This window comes from Oncorhynchus keta, chromosome 2, assembly GCF_023373465.1.
Source record: "Oncorhynchus keta strain PuntledgeMale-10-30-2019 chromosome 2, Oket_V2, whole genome shotgun sequence".
NCBI classification, from domain to species: domain Eukaryota; kingdom Metazoa; phylum Chordata; class Actinopteri; order Salmoniformes; family Salmonidae; genus Oncorhynchus; species Oncorhynchus keta.
Window position 1 is genome coordinate 61,037,336 of NC_068422.1, and position 27,134 is coordinate 61,064,469.

Below are 27,134 nucleotides of genomic sequence, written 5' to 3' on the forward strand. Positions count from 1 at the left end.
TGGCTAGGGTTCATGTAGATAACCAAGAATTTGACGACGTTTGGAATGAGACTAACGAAGGTAACAATTAATGATCATTAATGGAAGATTAATTGATAAGATATTAAAATAACTGAAGTTATATTTGGTAAATTATAACTCTGTACCTCTAAACATTTTCCCGTTGTGCCCCGACTTCCTATTTAATTAATGTTTACATGATTAGTTTAATCATGTAATAATTAAACCTGGAGAATTGATTTGATAATATAACAGTCTTCACATTTAATGATAGTTCAGACACGACAATGGTGAAGGTGTTTCTTTCTCCTAGCCAATCAGTGTAACTGCTGTCGTCGGGAGAAACAGAGGACCAAGGTGCAGCGTGGTAAGTATTCATTGTAATTTAATAAAGAATGAATACTTAAACAAAAACAACACACGACAAAACGAACAGTCCTGAACGGTGCAAAAAACACAGAACAGAAAATAATGACCAATAAACTAATGGTGGGAAAACAGGCTGCCTAAGTATGATTCTCAATCAGGGACAACAATTGACAGCTGCCTCTGATTGAGAACCATACTAGGCCGAACTCAAAAACCAACATAGAAAAACAAACAGACTGCCCACCCCAACTCACGCCCTGCCCAGACTAAAACAAAGATATAATAACAGAACTATGGTCAGAACGTGACAATCAGGATTTCAATATAACCCCAGTGGGTGTGCCTTTAATGTTGCATGTGGCAACACACGTGTTGCACAGAGGAGCAGTAATAAACTCAATTCCTCACACAGGAGGAAGTAGATATTTTCGTAAGTGAATTCTAAGCGTGTTATCTCTAAATCTACGGTGAAGACACCAATCCCCTAGGTAAGAACACTGTTAAACTGAGTTATAAAGAGATGGAGTCTCATTTATTCATCCATGAACGAATCATTCCATGCACAACATGCATTTAAACCAACACATACAGCAGCTCTTACAGATGTGTTATCTGCTGGCAAGGCTTTGGAATTGTGCTACTTTCCCCACTTACTCTCATATGCTTTTGTGTAAACTGAAATTTGGCTCCAAGGTTTCATTCGTTTAATGCATTACTCGAGTCAGGAGAAAGGCGTCTAGACAACCAATGACCAATGGATTGCCTGCCACAATAAAAGAGTGGAGGGAACAACATTCTGAAATGGCCATAATAAAAATGCCTCTGCAAATGCTTGAGAAACTGTGTGAATATAGCAATGCCAGCCATTTTGTCCTGGATGTACAGTAGCCTGGTTTTGAGATGTGGATTTTAGTCATCGTCCATGTAGCTTATTTTTCATATTTTCGATCTGGTCGTCTCTGCCGTCTTTATTGTGCCACTATGTTAATGAAAATGACTTATGGAGTGTTCATCACAGTGTTTATCACAACCCAAAGACAAAAACTCCACCAGGTATATTCCCTATACACCACAATACTCTTTGGTCTTATCTGTGCAATGCAGGTAATCAGCCCAGCAATACAGAAATAGTTTCTGCTTCTGGGATTAGGCTGTTTTGTGGACAGAATATGGAGCCCCAAAAGGCAACGGAATCTTACAAATTGCAATGGCACAGCACACACCGCAAGCTTTGTTTACCACAAGGCAAGCGTTTGATTCAAGACTGTTTGAGATCCAAAAACAGACTCACTTCAGAAAGGAATTTCATATTGGCGTTGCTTTTCAAAATCTATTTTGGTCTTTGAAATACTTCAGAGAACCCAACAGTGCAATCCTTCAGACACACAACAAATATTTAAGCTTTTCCTTAGTACTTCAAAGCAAATGGAGCAGCTGAAATATTAGAGGTATTTTACAGCTCCAAGTGAAACCACAGTGTATTTTGCTTCACCTTGTGAAACACCATGGACAAGAGAGTTTGAAAGTTCAGCCTTGATCCTGTATCAAACGATATGAAATGTGGCTCAGAATGATGATGTCATTGTGCCTTGAAAGCTGTCATTGCCTGTTAAACCTTCCCTATTAGCAAGCTCAGATCCACAGGTCTATCACCATGCCTATATGACTGCAATACATAGTCAGACTGTCTGTAACTCTCCTGTGAAACCCCTTGGCTCAATCAGAGTGAACTAAGGGGCCCAGATGAGGCAGAGATACAGTATGATGCCATTGTAGAGCCATGGCACATCCCCAACACTGTCTCTGTGGGCTGTGGGACTCAAAGAGCTGAATGGACCTAATCTACTCACACAGTTTCTCTCTTAGTGGCCAGACATACTGTCACACTCTAGCCAGCCTTGCCCTTTCTCTTTAACAGAGGTCAAATAGCCAGCCTTTGCTATGCTAATCCTAAAAAGGAATTTTTTTGTTTGTAAATACAAATCATAGTGGGTCACATAGCCCGTGTGAAGTGTGACATTTAAGAGAGGGGAGAGTTGTCAGAGCCAGTCCAGTAATTTTGGCAGGGAGACAGCTGGAATCAACACGAGCATGCACAATTGAATAACGTTCTCTTAGTAACATGTTAAATACTCTGTTCCTCATCACTCCTCATGGGGGCAGCATATCTCCATAATTTACTGTCACCTCACCCATTTCCAAATCCTTTTGTATTCCCACCCCTTTTTCTTTCCTTTCACTCATTTCTATCAGTTTAAAAAGTATATATTTGGTGAGATACATTGAGAGACAGGTTCCAGTGATTTATCAATTCGATCAAAAAGCTATTTAACAATCAGAGTGCTAGAGCAGCCTGCAGTGCAACCCCTCTCCCTCTCCCCACACCCACCTACAGTGTGCAGCACCCAAACCAGGCAGTGCCAATGGTAATAGACCTTGAATTACAATTAATCCTGCCTCGCTCGATTTGCCAATAGTGATTCCAGCACAGAGTAGGGAACTGAGAGTGAGCTGGAGAAGTGAGCAGGGACTTCAGGTGGGTGTATTTCAGCATGTTAGAGAGAGGCTGCATCTGAATTATTTAAGGCCACGCTACCTGTCATTCATGCAAACATATACAGCCCCTTTATGCCTTTGGTACAAGACCAGGCTGTTAGACTTGACATACTTATTTCATCTCTTTCTCCATTAGTAACAAAGCAAGCTCTCGCAGCTAGCCATAAAATTGTTTTATCGCCACAGTGTTCCCTATAGGTTTATGGGAGACTTCCTTATTCTATCAATGTTACTTGGTCAGCCTTATTATTGTGGCTCAGCGTAAAGGCTGAGATGACTGTTGTTGTGTTAGTTATTTTACATGCCTATCTTATGTGTGGAGTGCTGGGCTGTGCTGAGCAGAGCCGTGCTGAGAGAGGTAATAGCAGGGCTCCTAGTAGCAGGTTAGGCTCCTGCCAGGAGTCTGCTCCAGAGCCCAAGGTGCACGCTGGTATTTAGATTAAGAGGCAAAGAGCGATTTCATTAGTTGTTTATCTGAGGGCTGTGAAGCGTTGGTCCGCTTATTAAAACACACACACAAGCCTGTGGGGTAGACTGGTGGGGGTTGAGAGATCACTGGGTGTGGAAACACAGCTGCAGAACAGCCTCTCTTCCCGCGGCCTCCCTCCTCTCCCCTCCTCACCCCCTAGATCCCCTCCACCCAACCCCTTCCCCATCAGCACTCTGTTAGTAGTGACAGCCAGTGGCAGCCGGCAGGCAGATGTCATCTATCCCAAGGACAAAATGAGCAGTGGATCTCTCGGAAGGCACCGCCACCCTGGCTGGCTGTGGAATCTGCCTGCCTCTGTCATTCAAGCTCCATCTGACTCCCTGTTGTCCTTGTCCATGTCCCTGTTGGTCTCTTGGATAAGAGGTAAACTGAATAGAGCCACCTAACATTAGGTGTTTTACAATACGTGATGCCAAAATAATAAAGCCAGTGTCATCAGGAAGGCTCCCATCTGTCTGTCTAGTGCAACTCATTGTGATGTGTGCTGGTTTGAAGAGCCTTCCTGATTCTTTCTTTGTATGCTTCCTTAGTGGCCTTTATTGAGAGAGAGAGCGAGAGAGAAAGAGAGAGAGAGAGAGAAGTAAGAATGACAGAGTTCAGGCAGGTGAATAGCACCAGAGAGGGCTTTTAATTGCTCCCTTTCATACTGTGGCGAGAGTGTGGAGTTTTTCATTTTTGTTCCTTTCTTTATACAGACAAACAAAGAAAAGAAAAGAGAATGGAGAATCATAATCACCCAGTATGACTCATTGCCCCTTGGTGGTTCACATACTGTGTTGGTACGAGGTTGATGGCGCAGGTCAGACAGTCAGACCGACTAGTGAAACATGTACTGAGCCCCAGAGCAAAGCAGTGTCTCCCACACAGATGAATGTGTGTCACATCTGTGCCAGATGGACCTCCCACCTCCGGAATGGAGGCAGGGGACGATCCGGTGCCCCATATTTCAACTATTCCATTCTCCTTATTTGGCTGCAAGTCTAAACATTTTGATGGGGTAGAAATAGGGAAGTGGAGTGGGGACAATATGGCTGTCAACTACATTTACTACCAAGACATGAGAATTGTCCCCCCCCCCACCCAGCCGCCTTGCCCTGTGCGCAGAGTTCGAAACACCACTGTGATAGACTTGTTTTGGCAACAACATAACACCATGCTGTTCACTAGACCCATGTCTCTATTGGTTCAACATATAGTATATGATGTGAACTGCCAGTCAGCCTAATGTCTGTGGCTAGGGAAGCAGGGGGTCCACAGTTCTGCTGCCGCGGAAACAGAGTTTATGATAATGGCTGTCATACACTGAAGATGGGCTGAGACAATGTGACAGGAGTCGGTTCTGGTGTGGTGCTTTATCGATCGCTCCCCAACCTGGGCTCTGTTTATTGGAAGTCATGCACAGCCTGTAAAGTCCATGTATATGCAGCAGTCGAGTGTCCCTCCCTCCCGTCTCAGGTGTGTGTTATTTATGAGGCCTGCTCTGCTGTGAATCTCGCTCCTTGTGGTACTTGTGGTTCTTTCATAACTCATCAAACTGTGAAGGACAATCTACCCGCTGAAAGCGAGCAAATGCAGCCATTTTTATCTCACTTTTCCCACTGCTTTTCTTCTATTTTGTTCATCACATGATAGGTGCTCCTTTGAACATGTTTCAGATGATGTAGAGGCTCACATTTATCACTCACACTTGGTTACCGTTGAGCTAACATAAAAACTTGATTTACCTATACTGTAGAAAGTGAATGATGCATTTCATAGATAACATCATTGACAGATTGCATGTAATTTCATTTGTTACATTTCAAGTGTACATATACACTTGAGCTAACATAAAAAAAACATTATTTACGTACATATACTGTAGGAAGTGAATGAAGCATACCATAGACAGCATAATTGACAGATTGAATGTCATTTCATGTACTGTATACTGCATAGTGAAATGTCGAGTGTACATATACTTTTCAAAGTCTTATTTATAGCTGAAGGAATTAGGATGTGCAAGTGTGTGCCAATGTCTGAGGTCAGTCATTTGATAGTGCCATCCCTCCTGAATGTGTATGGGCTGAGTTTCTGTGCACCTGCACCCACAGCTGTGCGGAGCTCAAGGTTAGACATAATGCATCCTGTGGTCATCCACACAGAGAAAGGATGTGTAAGTCAGATTTTAACTCAGGTGAACCTGGGATCCGGTTTCCTGTCTCTGTCTTTGGATTGACCTCGTTGTCAGTTGCGACGCACCTGACTGACTGCCACTCGGAAGGTCGCGTTGCTCTGGAGCATGCAAGGCAGCGGTCGCCTACCCTTCTCCCCTCCTCCCTTTCCTTCCTCTCCCTTCCCCTTCCACAGAGCCACTGTCCCCTGGGTGACTTTTAGCCACGTCCGAGAGAGAGAAAGGGAAAGAGCGCTCTGAGTCAAGGCAGCTGTGTGCTCTGTGTTCCACTAATCAGAAGGTATAGCAATTGAATGCTGCACGTTTCACTTCACACAGCACAGTACCTTTGAGCAGCTTGACAATAGCCCTAACATATTCACCTTAATGGAGGGAGCTACACAAATGGAGGAGAAAATCCACGCTCAACCTCCACAACCCCAATAACTAGTGGCAACAGACGTCATGGCACACCAGAAGAGAGCCGGACGAGAATTGAAAACCTTTTTTTTAAAGATCATGGTATATGGGATTGATTTGAAATGTTGATTAATTCATTTGATTAATATTAAGATGTTTCTATTCCAATAAAACCAAAAAAACAAAACCCTCAGGGTTTCCGTGAGAAAAATTTGGCGCTGTACAACGTGACTGTTTCCACACCCTAATTATAGGCTAACCAATACCCAAACAGAGATTCAGTGAAAATAAAAATCTCATTGATTCATCAAGACAAGTCTCCATGCCAGTCTGAGAGCAGTGCGAAGCGGTAATAGTTGACCATACCCGAGTAGGCTATTGCTTCAAATCCAATTATAGCAATTGGATGACGGCGGGCCAGAACGTAATAAGTATATAATATTAGCACAATTATTTGGCCTACACTACAAATTTTACATGTTTAACACATATGATTAGTACATAATACATTCAGCGACAATAAGATAATCATTTTGATCTGATTACGCTCATAAAAGCACTATGTCTCTCTATTCAATTATTATTTTTGTCTATTTCTCTGTGCGTTGATTGGTGGGGAAAAACAAGTATACATAGCCTACTGTAGGCTCCACTACTTTTCTTAACGTCAAAATTTGTTCAGAACAATTTGCTTCATAGCAAGATATAATGTCGTTCTCAAAAAGTATCAAGAAGAGATGTGGATAATGAAAATTGAAGTTTCAGAGAAAAATGTACAGAGAGATATGCGTTAATTTCTAGATCTTTCCCCAACGCCAAGCCAGTGTGTCTTATTTGCAATGAAAATATCGCTGTTTGCAAATAATTCAATCTCAGACGTAATTATGAATCTAAGCATAGAACTTTCAGTGGCCTTCCCGCCTCATATAGAGGCCCAACGCAGAAACATTGAATCGTTAATTGCAAGCTGCACATATTATGTAACTTAAACTGATTAAATCTGAAGTTACAAGGAAGAGAGAAAAAGTCGTGGACAAGCTGGAGAAATATGAGGACTGTAATATGAAGCTTGAGTTGTTCGATATGGACATGTCATCTGGAAGGCTACTACACTTCAGCACACTGAAGAAAAGACAGGCAGAGGCACCAGGCCGCAGCATTGTCACAGAGGTGATGGAAGATTTCATCAAGCAGCCGAGGGACAAATTATCCACCAGATTTCAAGACTACAGCATGCCCAAGGATATCGTTGCGTTTGTATGTGATCCTCTCACAGTCCGCCCGGGTGGAGAATTCTCCTCCCTTGCTAAGAAAACGATACCCTCGCTGGATGAAGCTGCAATTCAAACTGAACTGATTGAATTCCAGACATCGAGCCAAATCAGGGATGCTCTCAGGAGTGCCAAGTTCCTGTGTGCGTTGTGGGTGGAATGCTCAGAGGAATCCAGCACAATAAAGAAACTTGCATTTTATGTGCAAGCAATGTTTGGATCGACTTAATGAGAGTCCTCATTTTCCTCTATGAACGCAATATAGACTCACGACAGGAACCGGCTTTCACATAAGTCAATAGAGGACTGCCTGCACATCAAAAACACATTAATTCGATCAAACCCGACATCCACAATATTGTGTCCCAGGGGAAGTGCGACTTTTCTCATTGAATAAGTCACTTAGTGGCCTATATGAACGTATTTAGTAAATACTAATATTATTGTGAGAGCATATCCAAGGATATTTACGTCTCAAGCTGACAGTATGTTCTGTTTGTTATGTCGTTAGAAGAGAAAGCTATCCCGACAGACTTTTTTTCTTTAAATTATTGTTTTGTGTAGGATGCTACATTTTTGACCAGTTGCAATTGTAAGTAGGCCTAATAAAAAAATCCTACTTCTGTTAGGGTGTTAAGGCTGTTAGGCGTCATAGCCTACCTTAGCCAGTTAAGTAATTTTATATACAGTTGAAGTCCGAAGTTTACATACACTTAGGTTGGAGTGATTAAAACTCGTTTTTCAACCACTCCACACATTTCTTGTTAACAAACTATAGTTTTGGCAAGTCGGTTAGGACATCTACTTTGTGCATGACACAAGTAATTTTTCCAACAATTGTTTACAGACAGATTATTTCACTTAGAAGTCACTGTATCACAATTCCAGTGGGTGAGAAGTTTACATATGCTGTGCCTTTAAACAGCTTGGAAATTTCCACAAAATTATATCATGGCTTTAGAAGCTTCGGATAGGCTAATTGACATAATTTGAGTCAATTGGAGGTGTACCTGTGGATGTATTTCAATGCCTACCTTCAAACTCAGTGCCTCTTTGCTTGACATCATGGGAAAATCAAACGAAATCAGCCAAGACCTCTGACCTCCTTTGTAGACGTCCACAAGTCTGGTTCATCCTTGGGAGCAATTTCCAAACGCTTGAAGGTACCACGTTATTCTGTACAAACAATAGTATGCAAGTATAAACACCATGGGACCACGCAGCCATCATAGCTCTCAGGAAGGAGACGCGCTCTGTCGCCTAGAGATGAACGTACTTTGGTTTTGAAAAGTGCAAATCAATCCCAGAACAACAACAAAGGACCTATAAGATTCTGGAGGAAACAGGCACAAAGGCATCTATATCCACAGTAAAACGAGTCCTATATTGACATAACCTGAAAGGTCGCTCAGCAAGGAAGAGGCCACTGCTCCAAAACCGCCATAAAAAAAGCCAGACTACGGTTTGCAACTGCACATGGGGACAAATATCATACTTTTTGGAGAAATGTCCTCTGGTCTAATTAAAAAAAAATAGAATTGTTTGGCCATAATGACCATTGTTATGTTTGGAGGAAGAAAGGGGAGGCTTGCAAGCCAAAGAACACCATCCCAACCGTGAAGCACGGGTGTGGTAGCAACATGTTGTGGGGGTGCTTTGTTACAGGAGGGACTGATGCACTTCACAAAATAGATGGCATCATGAGGTGGGAAAATTATGTGGATATATTGAAGAAACATCTCAAGACATCAGTCAGGAAGTTAAAGTTTGGTCGCAAATGAGTTTTCCAAATTGACAATAACTCCAAGCATACTTCCAAAGTTGTGGAAAAATGGCTTAAGAACAACAAAGTTAAGGTATTGGAGTGGCCATCACAAAGCCCTGACCTCAATCCTATAGAAAACTTGTGGGCAGAACTGAAAAAGCGTGTGCGAGCAAGGAGACCTATAAACCTGACTCAGTTACACCAGCTCTTGTCAGGAGGAATTGGCAAAAATTCACCCAATTTATTGTGGGAAGCTTGTGGAAGGTTACCTGAAATGTTTGACCCAAGTTAAACGATTTAAAGGCAATGCTACCAAATACTTGTTGCATGTATGTAGACTGCTGACCCACTGGGAATGTGATGAAAGACATAAAAGCTGAAATAAATCATTCTCTCTACTATTATTCTGACATTTCACATTCTTATAATAAAGTGGTGATCCTAACTGACCTAAGACATGGAATATTTACTAGGAATTTTGAAAAACTGAGTTTAAATTTATTTGGCTAAGGTGTATGTAAACTTCCGACTTCAACTGTAGGTCTCCGAAGAAATAGACTCCAATTAAGTCCTCTTGTTGTTTGTAGTCAAATTAAAATTAAGGTTATTGTTTAAATGAATTGCTCGACTGATGTAGGTTTTCTCCATCTGTTGGTGTGCAAGACTTGCATAACAAGTTAGCTATATTTTTTATTTAGGTACGGTGACTTCCTTCTTGGGACCTTGCATTTGGGAGTATTTAAAAAAAAGATTATGATAACAATTTTCCTTATTAATTTAGGGGGACAAATAACATTGCCGCCAGTTGTTTTTCAATTTAAATGTAACCTTTATTTAACTAGGCAAGTCAGTTAAGAACAATTTCTTATTTACAATGTCTGCCTACACTCTAAAAAGACAGATTCCTGGAGTATCCATTTGGAGTTCTTCAATTTGAACTGTTGGGGAACCCCTATAAGTTCTTCAAAGAACCGTTTAGAAGGGTTTTAATCCTCAAAGAAGTTTTTAATCCTCAAATAAGTTTTTGAATAAACATTGAGGGTTAATTTGTGAACTTACCCCCCTGCCCTATTATTATTATTATTATTCATCATTATTATTCATAATAATATGCATAACAATAACAGCCGTATTTTAGTTGTCAGTGTTTATAATGATTTTTGTGGAAAAGCAGAATAAAAAATATCCAAATATGAGGTTAACTCCCAGCAGTCCAATGGGTATATCCGACGACGTAATGTGTTGATGTTCTCTGAATCCATAGCCAGTATGGTTTGGCAGTGTGTGGTGATCGAACAGGTTACTAGTTATATTCATCAAAAGTGTAGTGAGTCTATGAATACAAAAATAGTAATTATACAGATGATTAACAAAACATGCACACAACAGTATTCATACCTTGGTTTTTGTGGTGAATGTGAATGGAAAAAAAAATGGTTTTGAATATGGTTTTCATACACATGCCTTCTCCATAATGTAGAGGCCTATGGGATATTCATTGAAGAGGTCAAGGAGGAGGATAGTAAAACCACGTGATCTGTATAACATACCAATACCAACTGACATACCTTTGTATGCCTCCTTGACTGTATACCTGCAGACACAGGCACAACAGTGAGCAGTTCAGTCATTTGCACCCAAAACAGCTAGCCTTCAACATATTCTTACATCTGTGTTGATTGATATCCATTGAATTCTGTCAATTTTCTGTTTTAGAAAGATTTGCACAAATATGAAACGATAAATAGTATCATGATCATACAATGAACAAACCTTACCTTATTAATCTACACATTTTTCAGTTAAGTGTCTGCACCTGCTGTCCTTTCAAATCCAAATGTTTCAGTTGGGCAGTTTTTGGGACCACATCGTGTCTATTGTCCTGCTAATAGCCCTTGTGAAAAAAAGTGTTTGAAACATTAACAATATTTTTGAGATGATTTAGTTTTAAAATAACCGAAAGTTATTGCCTATACTAGAGAATTATTTATTTTTTGTAAGAACGTAGTATGTGGGATTGATTTGAATAAATTAAGCTTAATTAATTTGATTAATATTATGGTGTTTCTATTCCAAGAAAAACAAAAACAAAACCTGCAGGTTTTTCCGTTGGAAAATATGGTGCTGTACAACATGACCTTTATTTAACTAGGCAAGTCAGTTAAGAACAAATTCTTATTTACATTGATGGCCTACACCAGCCAAACCTGGATAACGCTGGCCCAATCATGGCCAATTGTGATACAGCCAACTTAACTAAGAAGTACATTTGACTATACAATTTCCCCCCTACCCTCCTTCTTGGCAAGAGTCTATTGTCCTGCCAATAGTCCATAATGGCACTGTACAATGTGACCGGTCGGGAATAGGCTACAGTACTACAGTAAGAGCAAAATAATCCTAACATTTCCACACCCTAATTGTAGTCTAACCAATACCCAAAACGGAGATTCATTTGAAAAGGTCAGGATAAGGTCAGGATAACCAAAACATGTCTTTATTAAAGACTATCAGAAAGAATGTTGATGCTTAATTATTTTGATCCATGCCATGAATGAGTGAGTCTCTCAGCCTTATGTCGGTGCCGAGGCTATGTGACTATGCCATCAACTTGATTATTTAGCAGACATAACTTACTTATATTCAGTCAACACATGTATCTTAATAAGAATATAATTGAACATTTTCGTTTCTCTTAGAATAAAAATAAAACGTTTTAGTAAGTAATACTGACAAGTAGAAACAAAAAAACAAGTGTATTTTTCCAGGTGTGTGTGCAGGACAGAGGAAGAGCAATTCTTACACTATTGTTCTAAATTCAATCACTTTATTCATCCTCATCATTCAATTTTGAATGATTATCAGTGTCCATGTGGCTTATGTCGCCCATTCATTGTCAGTTAGAGACACATTCGCGCTTTGGGACCCAAAAGCATAATCAGTGCTCTAACTCCCCCTTGCTCTGGTTTGGCGCAATGAAGCAGTGACGCAGGGTACCGTACTGAAGCACAAATTACTTCTAAGTCCCGCAGCATAATCTAAAAAACGTTTAATTGAGCAACCACTGTATGAGACTTCACAGATGTTCCATCTATCTGGAATATGCTTCCTCAGAACAGCATTAGAATTGGTATCTAACCACACAGTGGTTGAGTTTGCAAGAAAGGCATTTCACTGTACCTGTGCATGTGACATTACAACTTGAGTTCAATACGAGCTAATTGCTAGCTCGTGGCTGGTGGAGCTGCAACCGCGATAGCCTACATGCACAGATTATCTTATACTCAGCTCTGCAGCTCTCCGGCAGAGCAGGGACAGCCTTTAGAGACACAGAGCTTCAGTGGTTTGGCCCATCACCGTGCTGTAAGCAGTGGGCAGGGACATCTGCTCTGACAGTGGGAGTCAGAGGGGAAAGGTCACACAGTCCCTGGGCTTCCAGGGCTGCTGGGTAATCCTTTGTGACACAGTCGGAACGCAGGCCCGTGGGGGAGACAGACGTCAATGGCCTTCCTGCTCACCTTGCTCTCAATCCCCGATCTTGAGTTTGAGGCAGAGCGGATGAGACAGAACCGGACAGTGCACAAACATTGTGCTGAGTGGAAACAAAAACAGAGGAACGATGTGGGGCGGCAGGGAAGGAGGGCTCAAGAGGAGTACAGGAAGGCTAAAGCAGGTATTTCTCAGATAGAAAGGGGCAGGGAGGCTGAGTGAATGCTCTTTACGGAGGTGGAGAGCTGAGCTCCTCTCATCTCACAGTGAGAGGGAAGGGGCAGGCGGTGGTCGATTCCCTCCCACACTGCCCCTGAGAGATGGCCCATGGTAAACGTGTGGAAATAACTTGAGGTAGAGAAGAGTCCCCCTGGATCGCTGTGTTGACAGAGTAAATGTATCTGTGTGTGAGAGAGAGTACTTACCCCTTTGTACTGTATACTGTAGGTGAGGTTCTTTATTTCTGTTCTGTGTGGACCAACTCTCCATACGGGCGTACAGCCATAGATGAGATCGTCTTCTTTGTTTTTGATGTGGCTTTTCTTGTCTGCGATTCAAATATGTGTCAACCTTCACTATCAGGTGTTGTTTCTATTCTGTACCTGTCATTTGTTCATCTTGACTGCACATGCTCTTGGTAAATGATCCCCCATCGTTCCTCCTGCTGTGTGGGATGTCATTAGATGCGTGCTGAGTGTTCTAACACCACGTCTCTCCTTCGCACGTCACTCTATTTTTCTTGTTCTGTCAGGTGGGAATTCCACCACCATCTTCTGTAAATGCAGTGGTCACACACAATCTCACCTTATCATCCCTTCACCCATCTATCTATCCGTCTGCTGTGAGTGGAAATGGATGGGAAAGATCACTTCGGTCACATTTAAGATTAATTAATTTGCCTAGTAGACACGGTTACCAAGTTGACTTCTGATGCCTCTTTTGGTTATGGCGCTTCATGCTCGGTGCCTCATTTGACAAATGTATGTATGTTGGTGTTTTCTGACAACCAGGTAAAAGACAGTGTTTGAACCAACCAACTCAACAATTTCCTGTGCTTCGCACCTCTAAGTCAGTATAAGGCGAAATACACACTTCACTACTCTCCTTTGCAGTAGGAGTGTAGCTTGCACTTTCTGCATTTTTACAGAAATCAGAATTTAGATTTCAAAAGGATTACAACTCTGTGATTTTCCTTTCACTTTTCTATTGTTTGTTAGAGCAGATGTCATGCGGGGACTGAGCGGTGACCAGAGAAGAATCCCAGAGTACAGTGTTTAAAATTCAAGGCGTCACCATGACTTGATTGCTTTGCATAAGATCTGCCAGGATGCCTCTAATGATGAGAGGAATCAGAGGACACAGTTTATATTGATGCCAACAGGCGTGACGTCTTTAACTTTTCACCCCCAGCACCTGACAGACATCTTGAGAATGCCAACTGTTAGCTTTCACTGGATGGAAGTGAGGGGTTATGGATCCGGAATAAGGAAGAAGTTTGATTTAAAAGAAGTCTGACTGACTGATTTTGATATTACTGCATACATTATGCATTCGAATTAGTAGGGTTACTAGGATGCAAATGAGACATTGTGAAGAACGTCTGGCACCTTTTAATTAATTGATAGCACACGTTTAGTCCTAATTGTATCTCAATGTTGTAATGGCTGGTGGGAGGAGAGGACCAATATGCAGCGTGGTAAGTGTCCATGTTAGATTTATTCGATAAGGGGAACACTGAAACACAAAGTAAACAAAAGAACAACCGAAACAGTCCTGTTTGGTAGAGCCACAGAGACAGAAAACAATCACCCATGAAACACAAGTGGGAAAAGGCTACCTAAGTATGATTCTCAATCAGAGACAACTAACGACACCTGCCTCTGATTGAGAACCATACCAGGCCAAACGCAAAACACAACATAGAAAAAGGAACATAGACAACCCACCCAACTCACGGCCTGACCATACTAAAACAAAGACATAACAAAATAACTAAGGTCAGAACGTGACAGTACCCCCCCCCCCAAAGGTCCGGACTCCGGCCACAAATCTTGAACCTATAGGGGAGGGTCTGGGTGGGTGTCTGTCCGCGGTGGCGGCTCTGGCGTGGGACGTTGACCCCACTCCACCATAGTCTTTGCCCGCCTCTTTACCCGCCTCTGTGGCCTCTTTAGAGTGGTGACCCTCGCCGCCGACCTCGGACTGGGGACCCTAGCAACGGGTCCCGAATGGACGGGAGATTCCGGCAGCACCGGACAGGCGGGAGACTCCAGCAGCTCCGGAGTGAAAGGCGATTCTGGCAGCGCCGGAGTGACAGACGGCTCCAGCATTTCCTGACTGACCGGTGGCTATGGCAGCTCAGGACAGACGGGAGACTCTGGCAGCTCAGAACAGACGGGGACTCTGGCAGCTCAGGACAGACGGGAGACTCTGGCAGCTCAGGACAGACGGGAGACTCTGGCAGCTCAGGACAGATGGGAGACTCTGGCAGCTCAGGACAGACTGGAGACTCTGGCAGCTCAGGACAGACTGGAGACTCTGGCAGCTCAGGACAGACTGGAGACTCTGGCAGCTCAGGACAGACTGGAGACTCTGGCACCTCAGGACAGACTGGAGACTCTGGCAGCTCAGGACAGACTGGAGACTCTGGCAGCTCAGGACAGACGGGATCACCTGTAGGGAGGAGACGGAGAGACAACCTGATGCGGGGGGCTGCCAACGGAGGCCTGGTGTGTGGAGGAGGAACCGGATAGACCAGCCCGTGGAAGCGCACTGGAGGTCTCGAGCACCGAGCCTGCCCAACCCTACCTGGCTGGATGCTCCCCATTGCCAGGCCAGTGCGGCGAGGTGGAATCGACTGCGCATGGTGCCATGTACCCCAGCCCGAGGAGACGCACTGGAGACCAGATGCGCTGAGCTGGCTTCATGGCACCTGGCTCGATGCCCACTCTAGCTTGGGACGATAAGAGGCGCTGCTATGTAACGCACCGGATAATGCCTGCGCACCGGGGACACCGTGCGCCTCACTGCATAACATGGTGCCTTCCTGGTCCACCTCTCTCCATGGTAAGCACGGGGAGTTGGCGCAGGTCTCCGACCTGACTTAGCCACACTCCCCGTGTGCCTCCTCTCAATAAATGTTTGGGGCTGCCTCTCGTCCCAGCCGTGCTGCCGTGCTGCCTCCTCATACACCGCCTCTCGGCTTTCGCTGCCTCCAGGTGTCTGCCTTGGGGCGGCGATATTCTCCCGGCTGTACCCAGGGTCCCTTGCCATCCAAGATCTCCTCCCATGTCCAGGAGTCTGGAGATCGCTGCTGCTGCCCGTTACCACACTGCTTGGTCCTTTGGTGGTGGGTGATTCTGTAATGGTTGTTTTCCTCCTCTGATGATGAGGAGGAGTAGTAGGAAGGATCGGAGGACCAATGCGCAGCGTGGTAAATGTAAGATATTTATTATAACTCAGAACACTAAAGAATAAAACAACAAAAAGAACGAAATGAAACCGGAACAGTTCTGTCTGGTGCAGACACAACAAAAAGTAATCACCAACGATACACAAGTGGGAAAAGGCTACCTAAGTATGATTCTCAATCAGAGACAACTAACGACACCTGCCTCTGATTGAGAACCATACCATACCAGGCCAAACGCAAAACACTACATAAAAAAGGAACATGGACAACCCACCCAACTCACGCCCTGACCATACTAAAACAAAGACATAACAAAAGAACTAAGGTCAGAACGTGACAAATGTGAAATGAAAGATTTGCATACCAAAAAAAAGATGCCATGTTTTTTATAGCCTATTTTCTCTACTGCCCCTCTTTCCAAATGCATTTAGACATCAGAGCTGAGGTAAATTCGCATTGAAGGCAGTCAACTCAGGAAGTAAACTGAAATTACAATTAAATGATTGAAAACATTTTCAAATACTTCTCAATAAAAGCTATTTATTTCAAATCACTTCTTCAACTGGCGGCCTTTAATTTAAATTGACCCCAGCCTTGTTATTCATACTAAATGTTTATTTACGGGCCTCCAGTGTCGTTTCCATGGAAGTCATAGTTAAGCCCATTTGTCCAAAGCATGCTGCTCACTACAGAACAATATTAATATTTTATCATGAGAGAAATGACCTGCCGACAAAGACACCGCAGGTCTTTCAGAGGAGAGAGGAAGGGGGCAGTAAAACGTCTGGAAAAACCAACCTCAGAAATGAAAGGAGAGGGAAGAAACAGTGTGGGGGGGGTATTTTCTCTGTGAAAACAGAGGGAAATGGAATGGTGGTCTTCATCTTACCACAGATTCCTGTTGGAAATAGAAACAGCTTTTTTCTCATTAGCTCAGGTGGCATTGCAGCAGGGATGACGAGTCACCTTTGTTTAAATCAAAATGCGCGTGTGTGTGTGTCTGTGTGTGTGCGTGCGTGCGTGTGTGTGAGAGGGAGAGAGAGAGAGCGAGATAGGCAGGTATGGCGGGCGGTCCCGTACAGTAAGTGCTCAATTATGGACAGACAGCATAGACAGCACAGTCAGAGGACAGAGGACGGGAAAGGGGGGGGTGGTGTATAGCATACACTGAGAACATTTTGAAACCATGTAGGATATTTATATCATTGCATCAATATTGGGTGAGAGAGAGGAAGAGTGCTGTCCCTGTGCTCAATGCACCCATCAGTTATGTCACATCTTTTCATTTCAGCTTTAATACAGGTAGGTACACCTATACCTCCTTAGTCAAACACCTCAAATTCTCCAGGACAATTCTCTAGCCTCGATATAAAGTAAATCATACTGAAGCCCACAGGTTTCCATGGTAAGATACAGTAACTAGATATGTGGTATCCAGTTGTATATGATGTGTGCATGATTACGACATGCTGCGATAAGCAATGTCTGTCTTCCGTCTGTTAGCTCTGGGTGGGGTAACTATAGGTTTTCATCCATACCTCTTGCTCTTACTCATCAAGGTAATTGGAAAAGCTTACTCTCTCCACACCATGACTCATAGAGGGCATTGGGGTTAAAGAGTAGCCAATCAGAATTCGGGGCAGTTTAGGCTTCCATTCTTCTAACAGTAAAATCATGTATGAAGAAAATGTCTAACACTGCTTAACGTTAAATGAAAATGAAGTTTTTTTCCTTGGCATATTGACCCCATCACATGTCACTGGTCTACCGCACTACAGCACCATTAACAATTAACAAACAAGGTGACACATGGCTAACATCTTGCAATGAATACCGAATAGAATGCCTTATTTCTGGATTTGATTCCCATTTGTTACCCAGGTAGTTACAGTACAGTACAACACATATGCATTTTATCTTCACAGATGTACAAGTTTTTGTCAATTGGCTTTTATCTGCTGTTTAGTATTCTTTAGACCAAATGTCTGGGTCATAGTGAAGAGTAGTGATCTGGTGTGGGGTGAAATGTAATACCCAAAACACAAGGCACGTACCAGGGATCTGTGGGCTTTACTCATTTCACCCTGTCAAACAGATATATTTTGTCTAGGAGAACTGTCAGACAGGACCCCAGAAGCATCATGCTCAAGTGGTCATGGGCATCCTGCGCCTGCTTCGATGGTCTCTAATATATAGCCTTCACTTCCAGAAAAGCCTAATCTGTTAACATGATGACATCTTGGTGCATTATCGTTGGCACAGAGCTGAATTGGTTGCCAGTGGCTGACAATGGAGCGGGAGGGTGAAAATTGAGCCCAAGCGTCAAGTCAACCCAGTCTTCAATAACCAACCCAATACATCAAACCATATTTCAGATGGAACCTGTCAAAACTCAGCCTCTCCTGTAACTGACACAACAATAAGAGTAACACATTCAATCTCAGAGCACCAGTTTGAACTGGCTCTGCTGGCATGGGGCTCCCGAATGGCACAGTGGTCTAAGGCACTGTATCTCAGTGCTAGAGGTGTCACTACAGACCCTGGTTTGATTCCAGGCTGAATCACAACCGGTTGTGATTGGGCGGTGCACAATTGGCCCAGCATCGTCCGGGTAAATAAGAATTTGTTCTTAACTGACTTGCCTGGTTAAATAAAATAACACTGTTTCGATGGATGAGTCACTCAACAATGCTTAAAACAGTGAGTCTTGTGAGATGCTTTTTGTATTAATCCTTTACCCTCGTACCCGTATACGATTTGAAAATGGCAGACTTTGGCACGGATAAGAATCTAAATTGGAACGCAGTGACTGTACAGTAGCATGCTATAAATGACATCAGAGTTCCAGATCTGCGCTTCATAGAGCTGAATGGGTTTTGACTGACAGACGTTCTGAACTTGAGTACTGCATGGGTCAAGAAGTTGCCCCTATCCCTCCACTAATGGGGAAAGTTTAGCAAGTTTTTTTGTTATTATTATAATTTTTGTTAAGTGTTTTGTTATGTGAGTGAGGGAAATGCTGTAAATTAAGAGGACTGAATGTATTTTCAAATATGAGACGTTGGGGATTATATTAAATAATGCATTGATGACATACAAGCAAGCCAAACACCCGTGAGACCAACTGTGCACTTCACATTTCCATATCATGAAACCCATGTCACAGACAGTCTCAACATGTATCATCACTATGTTTGCTGTACTAACGTATGACAGTTTTATCTTCAAAGGACTGCAAAATATTTCTCGTAGACATGAACAATTCTGGTAAATAATGAGTGAGGGAAGGACATTTTCTATCTGAATTTCAATTGCTTCTCTCTCTGGGGCTTCACAATTACCTGTTGCAGCTTGGTAACCTTTTGGGGGGTCCCTTATAAAGCAATGAGAGCATAAAACACATTGTGGAAGCTGAATTACTGTGGGGCCTTGAGAGGCAGAACAGTAAGAGTGAGGGAAAAAGTTAACATTTAAGGACGATTTGAATGAACCTCTGTTGAGCCAAGTTCATTATATCGGATTCATTAGCGTGCAAATTAACCCTGGCTGAGCTCAAAACGGAGCGGAACAGTGGACAGGGTTGTTAAGTATGCGATCTAATTTTGTCAGCCAAAGGTTATGGATGAATAATTCATGCCGTACTTTATTTCGGGGTTGTCAGTCATCCGTCCCCTGTATGGCACGGGTCACATGGTCATGATGAGATAGCGGGGTGAGTGGTTGGTTTATTTGGGGTTTAGGAGACACAGCTGTACGGGTATACTGGTTCCTTCCCCTCCTCTCCCTCTCTGCTGCAGCATCAAGAGCAGATGGGACTCATTTAATTGAATAATTTATTAACCAAATCTCTGAGCATATGCTGGACATCGAGCATTCTGTCTCTGTGGCCAAACAGTCGTCAAATTTGAATTTCCGGCTGACTCTATTGCTTAGCCCATCCATCCTCTAGTGGGAGAAAGAGGGGCGGGAGGTGAGGAGGGAGGGAGATGAGGGACAGGAGAGGAGGGAGAACGTGGCACCCCTGAGGGCAAGGTGACATTCCACATTCACCTGCCTGCCTCTGGCAACATTCTCTGGAGACGTTCCTCTTCTCTTCCTCTGTTCTCAGCAGCCCTGTAGATTTGCTGCCCATCAGCACTTCTGGGAGAAAGTGCAGAAGATAAACCATGTTTTTGGGGCCTTGTGGCCCATAGACTGAGGAGAGACAGACACAAAACAGGGGGGGCGCAGATGAATTGAAGTCCCTTACATGACCATCATGACAAATGGCTGAGTAATGACCTAAGATTAACTTGAAGAAAGGTCAGGATACAGGAAGTGGGAGCACTGAGCACTGAGCAGCCGGCTGCTGCAGTCTAGTAATGTGAGGATAAAAAAGGTTAGAGAAAATACCTGTAGCCTACAGAGCAGAGGGATGTAGTGTAAATTGTGTTCTCAAGGTTTATTATTCACATTTGTTCTCATAACCCACCAGGGAATTAAGTTCTATATTTTCTACATGAGAAACGATAAACACAAACTTTTCCAAGTATTTTTTTTTGCGAATGACTGAATGTAAATTCTACCGGCATCCATTGATTGGAGTTTTAATGGTAAATGTCCCTACTAAATGTCAAGCTATGGAATGTGCAGTTTGGTAAGAATAATTTCCTGAAATCCTCTCTCTCATCTCAACTCAAATACAGACGAGATGTCTTTGATCTCTGCAAATCAAAGAGCCCTGTATAATTTCATTGGCTGCTGAGGAACTCACTCTTTACCTGAGTGTGTTTGTCAGCGCCAAGCAATTTGCATTTGGAAGGGTTGCGCGGCGTGATTGCTTTATGGAGTCACGGCTAGAGCTCACAGCTCTGCCTGTGAACAAAACATCCCTCAGCAGGGAAGGACGGAAGGAAGGAAAGAATGAGAAAGATGGAAAGCATGAGGAGTCAGTCGGAGATAGGAAAAAATGACTTCATTTATAGTTCTCCTCTCTAAGGACCCTTTCTTGACGCATCAATAAACGAGGAGATAGATCAATAAACGAGGAGATAAATAACGACAAAATAAAAACTGGGCTGTGTACAGACAATGACAGCCCGGGCTGTGATGTCACATGACACCGAGCGTGGATGTAAAATGAAGAAAAAATGAAAAGATAGAATAGATGGAAATGGACGTGTGAAAGACATCTGAGAACTTTTCTTCACTGTTTTGGTGGGGAGGAAGGAGCAAGTGCTGCAGATGTTTGTGTGAGCCTTAGAAGCAGGCAGAGTGCCAGCAGTGAGCAGCAGACAAGTAGCTGTGTGAGCAGCTTGCTGTACTACCTGCATTCCAGCACAGGCCGTTAATTGCTTTGTGCCTTCATCTCCGCAGTGAGCAGAGAAGACCCAATTAAAAACCAAATATGGCCTGGGAGGTGTCTGACTATATTTAGATTCATGAACAGGGTCTGTTGTGTATAGTAACAAAAGAATAAACGGAAGGAAGTAGGGAATGATGTCCTACAGTAATAAACAAGTGATGTCATGCTGCTCTCAAGGTAGGGGATGAAATGTGGTGAGCAGTGATTGCAAGAAACACACGCGTACTGTATGCTAGGCCATCGCCTCGAAGGGGACGTCATCTGCACATACATCTTGGTCTGCTGGCATCTGCTTGAAAGCGCAGTCTCTTGCTAATGATGCGTCACATGGGCTGTGAGGAAAGAAACATTTGGCATAACTAGGGACACTTTTACCCTTTCCTTTCAAATCAATTAACAATTCACCTGAAAAAAAAGCTGCTGATTTCTTTTCCCGGTGCCATGTTTTGTATCGAACATAATTTGAATGTAACAAAAGGAAACACCAGGACTGCGTTTCACTGACACAAAATCACCGAAAAATTCTAAGTTCAACTTGATAGATCAATTCATAAATTGTTATATGCTCATGCCAGGGCTTCCACTTCCCTTCTCTCCAACCCCGTCTCCTTCCTCCCTCTTCTGCTTGTTCCTCTAATGAGGGAGCAATCAGAAGACAGACGAGATCAACCAGTGCTTTGTTTAGGTCAGAGTGTATTTCACTCTGCGTTAGAAGAAGGTTTAAACACAGCCCAAAGCCTATTTCAACGGGTCTCGGGTCAAATTGGTATCTGATTCCAAAACTTCAGGGGGTTAGGATCTTTGCTTATCTAGTCATCCATGTGGCTGGCGGCTCAAACGTATTCCTCTAGGAGCGGGGGCAATGGAAAGAAAACAACCTTAATCTCACTTAAATTTCCTCTGAGGCGCTTGAAACCAGAGCTAGCATTGTTAGCCGCAACAGTAACAACGCCAGACTATCACTTACCATAACAGGCTGGGAATAAACTCCTTCTGGGGTATGAAGTTGTTGTCATGATCAACCTCGTTAAGAGGGCTAAAAGAGTGAATCCCTCATTACTACTGTACCATCTCCCTACATTTACATTTACATTTAAGTCATTTAGCAGACGCTCTTATCCAGAGCGACTTACAAATTGGTGCATTCACCTTATGACATCCAGTAGAATAGTCACTTTACAATAGTGCATCTAAATCTTAAAGGGGGGGCAGACCAGCAGCCTCTTGTTACACAAAAGCTGGTACAATGTTGTACTTATGCAACATTATATGTATTTGTATTTGTGTGTACTGGTATTTGAAAGAGCGACTGAACACACCGTTCTGTTTGCTCATTAGGAAAAATGAGATTTCAGTCTTAGGGGTATGGTTCAATGTGGGAGTTACTGATGTTTGTCAACCCCCATGAGACAGCATAGGAACCAAGCCAGTATCACGTCCACAAAATAGTTGTTATTTTATTTCATTTAACCGTTATATTGAAAGGGAGTCAATGTTGAGAACAAGGACTCTGTTCCAGATGAGCCCTGTTTAGCACAACAATACACATCAAAATACAACATGCGCATTAAACTACACATCCATATATCCATTAAAATACATGCTATTATACACAACAATACACGAAAAAGAAAAACACACTCATAAAAAAAAGACATATTCTTCAGTGAAAAGGTCTCTTAACAGCCATCTGAAATGCCAAAGAGGCACCAATTCCTCCGATGTTAAAGTACATTGGAGGTCATTCCACACCTAAGGTACACTTAAAAACTAAAAGCAGAACCTCCTAACTCAGTGGAAATCGAAGAGATCCCCAGAGTTAGTCCTCCCCGAGACCGGGTCTGGTATCTCGTATGTCTATAAGTTAAACAATGAAAGGAGGTTTATAGACAAAAAGAGTGCAATGCATCGATCTACAAGACTTCATAGAGGGCGAGCCCTACTTTCTGATACAGGATGCAGTGATGTGTACTGAACATATCAGCCATAGTGTGCTATGATAAACTGTGTCCAATGCCTTTAATACAATTATATACTATTGATGGTTAAAGTACATACTCTGGCCTCCCCTGTGGTGTAGCAGTCTAAGGCACTGCATCGCTACAGCCCCAGGTTCGATCCCAGGCTGTGTCACAGCCGGCCGTGACCGGGAGACCCGTGAGGCGGAGCGCAATTGGCCCAGCGTCGTTCGGGTTAGGGGAGGGTTTGGCCGGGCGGGATGTCGTTGTCCCATTGCGCTCTAGCGACTCCTTGTGGTGGGCTGACTTCGGTCGCCAGTTGTATGGTGTTCCCTCTGGGTTAAGCGAGCAGTGTGTCAAGAGGTCGTGCGGCTTGGCAGGGTCGCGTTTCGGAGGACGCTTGGCTCTCGACCTTCTCCTCTCCCGAGTCTCCCGGGACAAGACTGTAAATGCAAATTGGATATCACGAATTTGGAGTACAAATCATACTCCGAGCATGCACATTTACATATTTAATCTATGGCCACCAACTACGCAAATATAATTTTTTTAATCAATTATCCAACCAGAGTCTGTGTAAGCAGAAACATTTGTTTTGTTGTGAGCTTGTGTGAATCTGAATGAACGTAAATGAAGATTTAGTAATTCTGACAATTCTGTCAGTGGGAGTCAAAGCAGTGCTCTCCTGATTCCACCACTGCAGCAGAGCAGAGACCCACAGCATTTGGCTGCAGTCCACACAGATTCAGTCTTTTACGGTTCCTTGATGCTTTCATTTGTCATTTCTAGTGGTAACTCAAAAGATAGCATCCTTGCACCCATAGTTGAGGCTGAAAGTTGAGAGACGGATGAGGAATCATTTTCACAGGGCCCATCTAAACGTATCACCCCTTTCATTGGTTATGGAAAAAATGTTGCATCCTGTCTCAGTCCTGTCATTATTGTATTATAACATAGAGGAAGACAGCGTTAGTGGGTATACTGTACCAGAGCATATCTACCGGTATCCTAAATCTTCAGAGTAGATCGTTTTTTGGGGATGGCAGTCACAGACAATTTTTTTAGGTCTTCATATAGCTATCCTTGGAGAGTTGACATGACAGAAATATTGTGCAGGAACTTTGACAGACCTCTCAAAGGCGTTGCTCTGCTCTGAAAGAGTAAAGACGAGCGCTACAGTCTTCTCAACAGGACCAATCTTTCAAGAGCTAAGGTACTTGGGCTTGTTTCACTTTATGTCGTCATGCGCCACAAACACCCTCAAGGTTGTGTATAGTAAAGCAGGTGCGCAGTAGAGCTGGGATGGGACTAACAAGTACCCTATGTGCTGACACATAAAGAGAAGCCAGTTCAGAAGGGAACCTTGGGTGTTGGCATCAGATGATCCCATTAGCTGTTATGGCACCATATTGGATTCACACTCTTTACTTTACAGTGCGCTCTATTTAAGTTGACCAGTTCTGTAAATGCTCGCCGATGTCACGCGAGGGCATGTGCTGGTGTCTCTTGCCGGCATGGCCGCCGCTGCTGTAACTAGCGGTTACTCGGTACGCTTGCTGTTCTCTGGGTTCTGTGTTTCTTCCTGCAGGGGATTGGTAGAGCATACCGTGCTCACTGCCTGTAGGTCTTTGATCATCTTTGTATGACACTTCGTATCTGGCGGTGAGCTACCCTGAAGGAGCAGAGCCTAACGAAAAGACTTTTGCATGAATCTCTTCTAATAAATGGTTAAACACACACATTGTGTTTTCTTTTATTTTCTGATTTGATATTATGCTTTGTTCATAATGTGTTCGTTTAAGCTCTGTCGTCGTTATAGTACACTGTCTCCTTAAATCTAGAGATTGTCATGGTATTCCCAGAGGGTGAAAGAATTGAATCAGAATTCAATTCTGTCAACACTAATCCATGTACAATGAGGCAATTTTAATGCAGATGTTTACACACAGCCTTAGAAGGCTGTTGGTGGTAAACAGAAGCCATTTCCTCCTGTAGACGTCCACACACCCGCTGTCATCCAGTAGGAACTATTTGATTACCAGCAGAGGAAGCAGTCCTCTGCCATTCCTGCACAACAAAGAGGACATGCAGGCCTTTTGTTAGTACTAAGCCCTCATCGTGATGCACAGAGGAACACACTATAAAACCACGTTTTCTTGATTTGTGGAACTGCATCGGCACAGACAGTTGCTATAACCTGTGGCTGACTCAGGGTGATGGAAATACAAATAAAATCAGTAAACAAAGTACTTTAGTGTCACCTACCTCTACTTTTTTTGGTGTTACATTGTATCTAGTGGACATTTTAATTGGATATTGAATAGCCTAATGTATATGTTGCCATACGCACAGAATGATCAGTCCAGGCATAATAGGATTACTGCAACTACACAAAACTACAGTAGTACCCATGCTAAGATCTCATCAGCCTCTGGAGTTTGCACTGCTCTGTTCTCCCCTCCAGTGCTACCTGTACATCCCCATGAACAATTAACAACCTGCCTGGTGTTCTGAGTGTGTGAGAGGCTGCTTTGTTTGGGCTGTTGTTTTGTCTCTGTGCTGGTGACCCCCGCTGTGACGCTGAGCTAGGACTTTCACCGTACCCCCTCCTTACACCCAGCTGCTGTATTTTTAGCCAGGGATGTGAGTGGTCAGAGAGGGTCTGTGAGGGCTCGGAGAGGGTCTGTAATGGGGCAGAGAGGGACTGCGAGAGGGCAGAGATACTCAGGGGCTCCAGTGGAGGGGTATTGATTTGATGTGTGTCCCCGTGTGTTGGCGGCTAATGAGGGAGAGAGAGAGGGGAATGCGGGGCTGGAGCACACAGCCCCATTAACGCTGGGTCTGCCTGCAGCCTGATCCCTGCCGTCCCCTTTCATCAGTACTAACCAGTAACCAGCAGTAGCACAGTGTCCTCTAACACATCCCATAATACACACTGACATCACGCACACCCCTCTAAAAGAGAGGACACTGCAAACGATAACCTTGACAAACATCGCACAATGTACATTCCACAGGATATAGCAGCACATTAGAGTACATCAGTAGGTGTACAGTTATCATGACTATACAGAATAAGATCGGATATGACACTACATTCAAATGAGGATGGCTAAATATAAGAACAAACAAAACAAACAGCAAAACAAAACAGTTGGTTGAGCTTTGAAAGGGGGAATAGGGCGTGAGAGAGAGAGACAGAGACAGATGGTATGCAGTCGAAGGGAGATTTCAGGTCGTGCCACTGCACTTACCTTTATGTTTCCATATTTCACTTGTTCATGTTTGGGCAAGTAACAGCCTCTACACAATGCAGTATCGTGGCTAAAATGACCCCACACATCTAGCACGGGCATACATTACCATCACAATCAAGACCCAGGCGAGGTCATTAAGCTATTCTGGCTAGCATAGTCCTGTATTTCACTGTGTGGGGAGATATACCTGGAGGCTACCTCTCTATGAACCAACTCCTGCCCTTTTCAATGTGGTTTAGAGATTTCATCAGCTCACACCACAGTACATCATTGGCACTGGGTTCATTGTCAGTGTAATAAAAGTTACACTAATGATGATTGAATTATGACTTGTAGCATGAGTCATTACTCCCCATACAACAAGCTTTGTTCTTAATGTGGGACTATAGCCCCCTTTATGAATCACCCTGTAGACTGAGGAAGAAGAATGATTCTGGAGACTGATACAGATAACTGTGTAGTGCAATAGGAGTTTACCATCATTAGAGATCAGTGGGAATGATGTTGGTATGCCAAGAGGTCAGGGTTCAACGGGAAGAATGGGAAGAAAAAAAAACAACATCCACACTTAATGAGGCTTTTCCTGTAATTTTGTTGGTACAATCTTTTTGGTATTTGGCACTGGTTTTTCTAAAGATGATTGAATTTATT

At 43.3% G+C, this 27,134-nt stretch overlaps 1 long non-coding RNA gene across 2 annotated transcripts in view; it reads left to right on the plus strand.

The window, feature by feature from the left end:
• The first annotated feature begins 305 nt into the window (after positions 1–305).
• The window catches only part of LOC118362754 (uncharacterized), a 49,809-nt gene continuing 22,980 nt past the window's right edge, over positions 306–27,134 (plus strand). The window contains exon 1 of one of the 2 annotated variants that reach the window (XR_008070755.1): positions 306–367. This is a non-coding gene — a long non-coding RNA (uncharacterized LOC118362754). Of the gene's footprint in view, positions 368–692; positions 858–27,134 lie in introns of those variants that run through there. The other variant, XR_004821260.2, reaches the window with a different exon arrangement.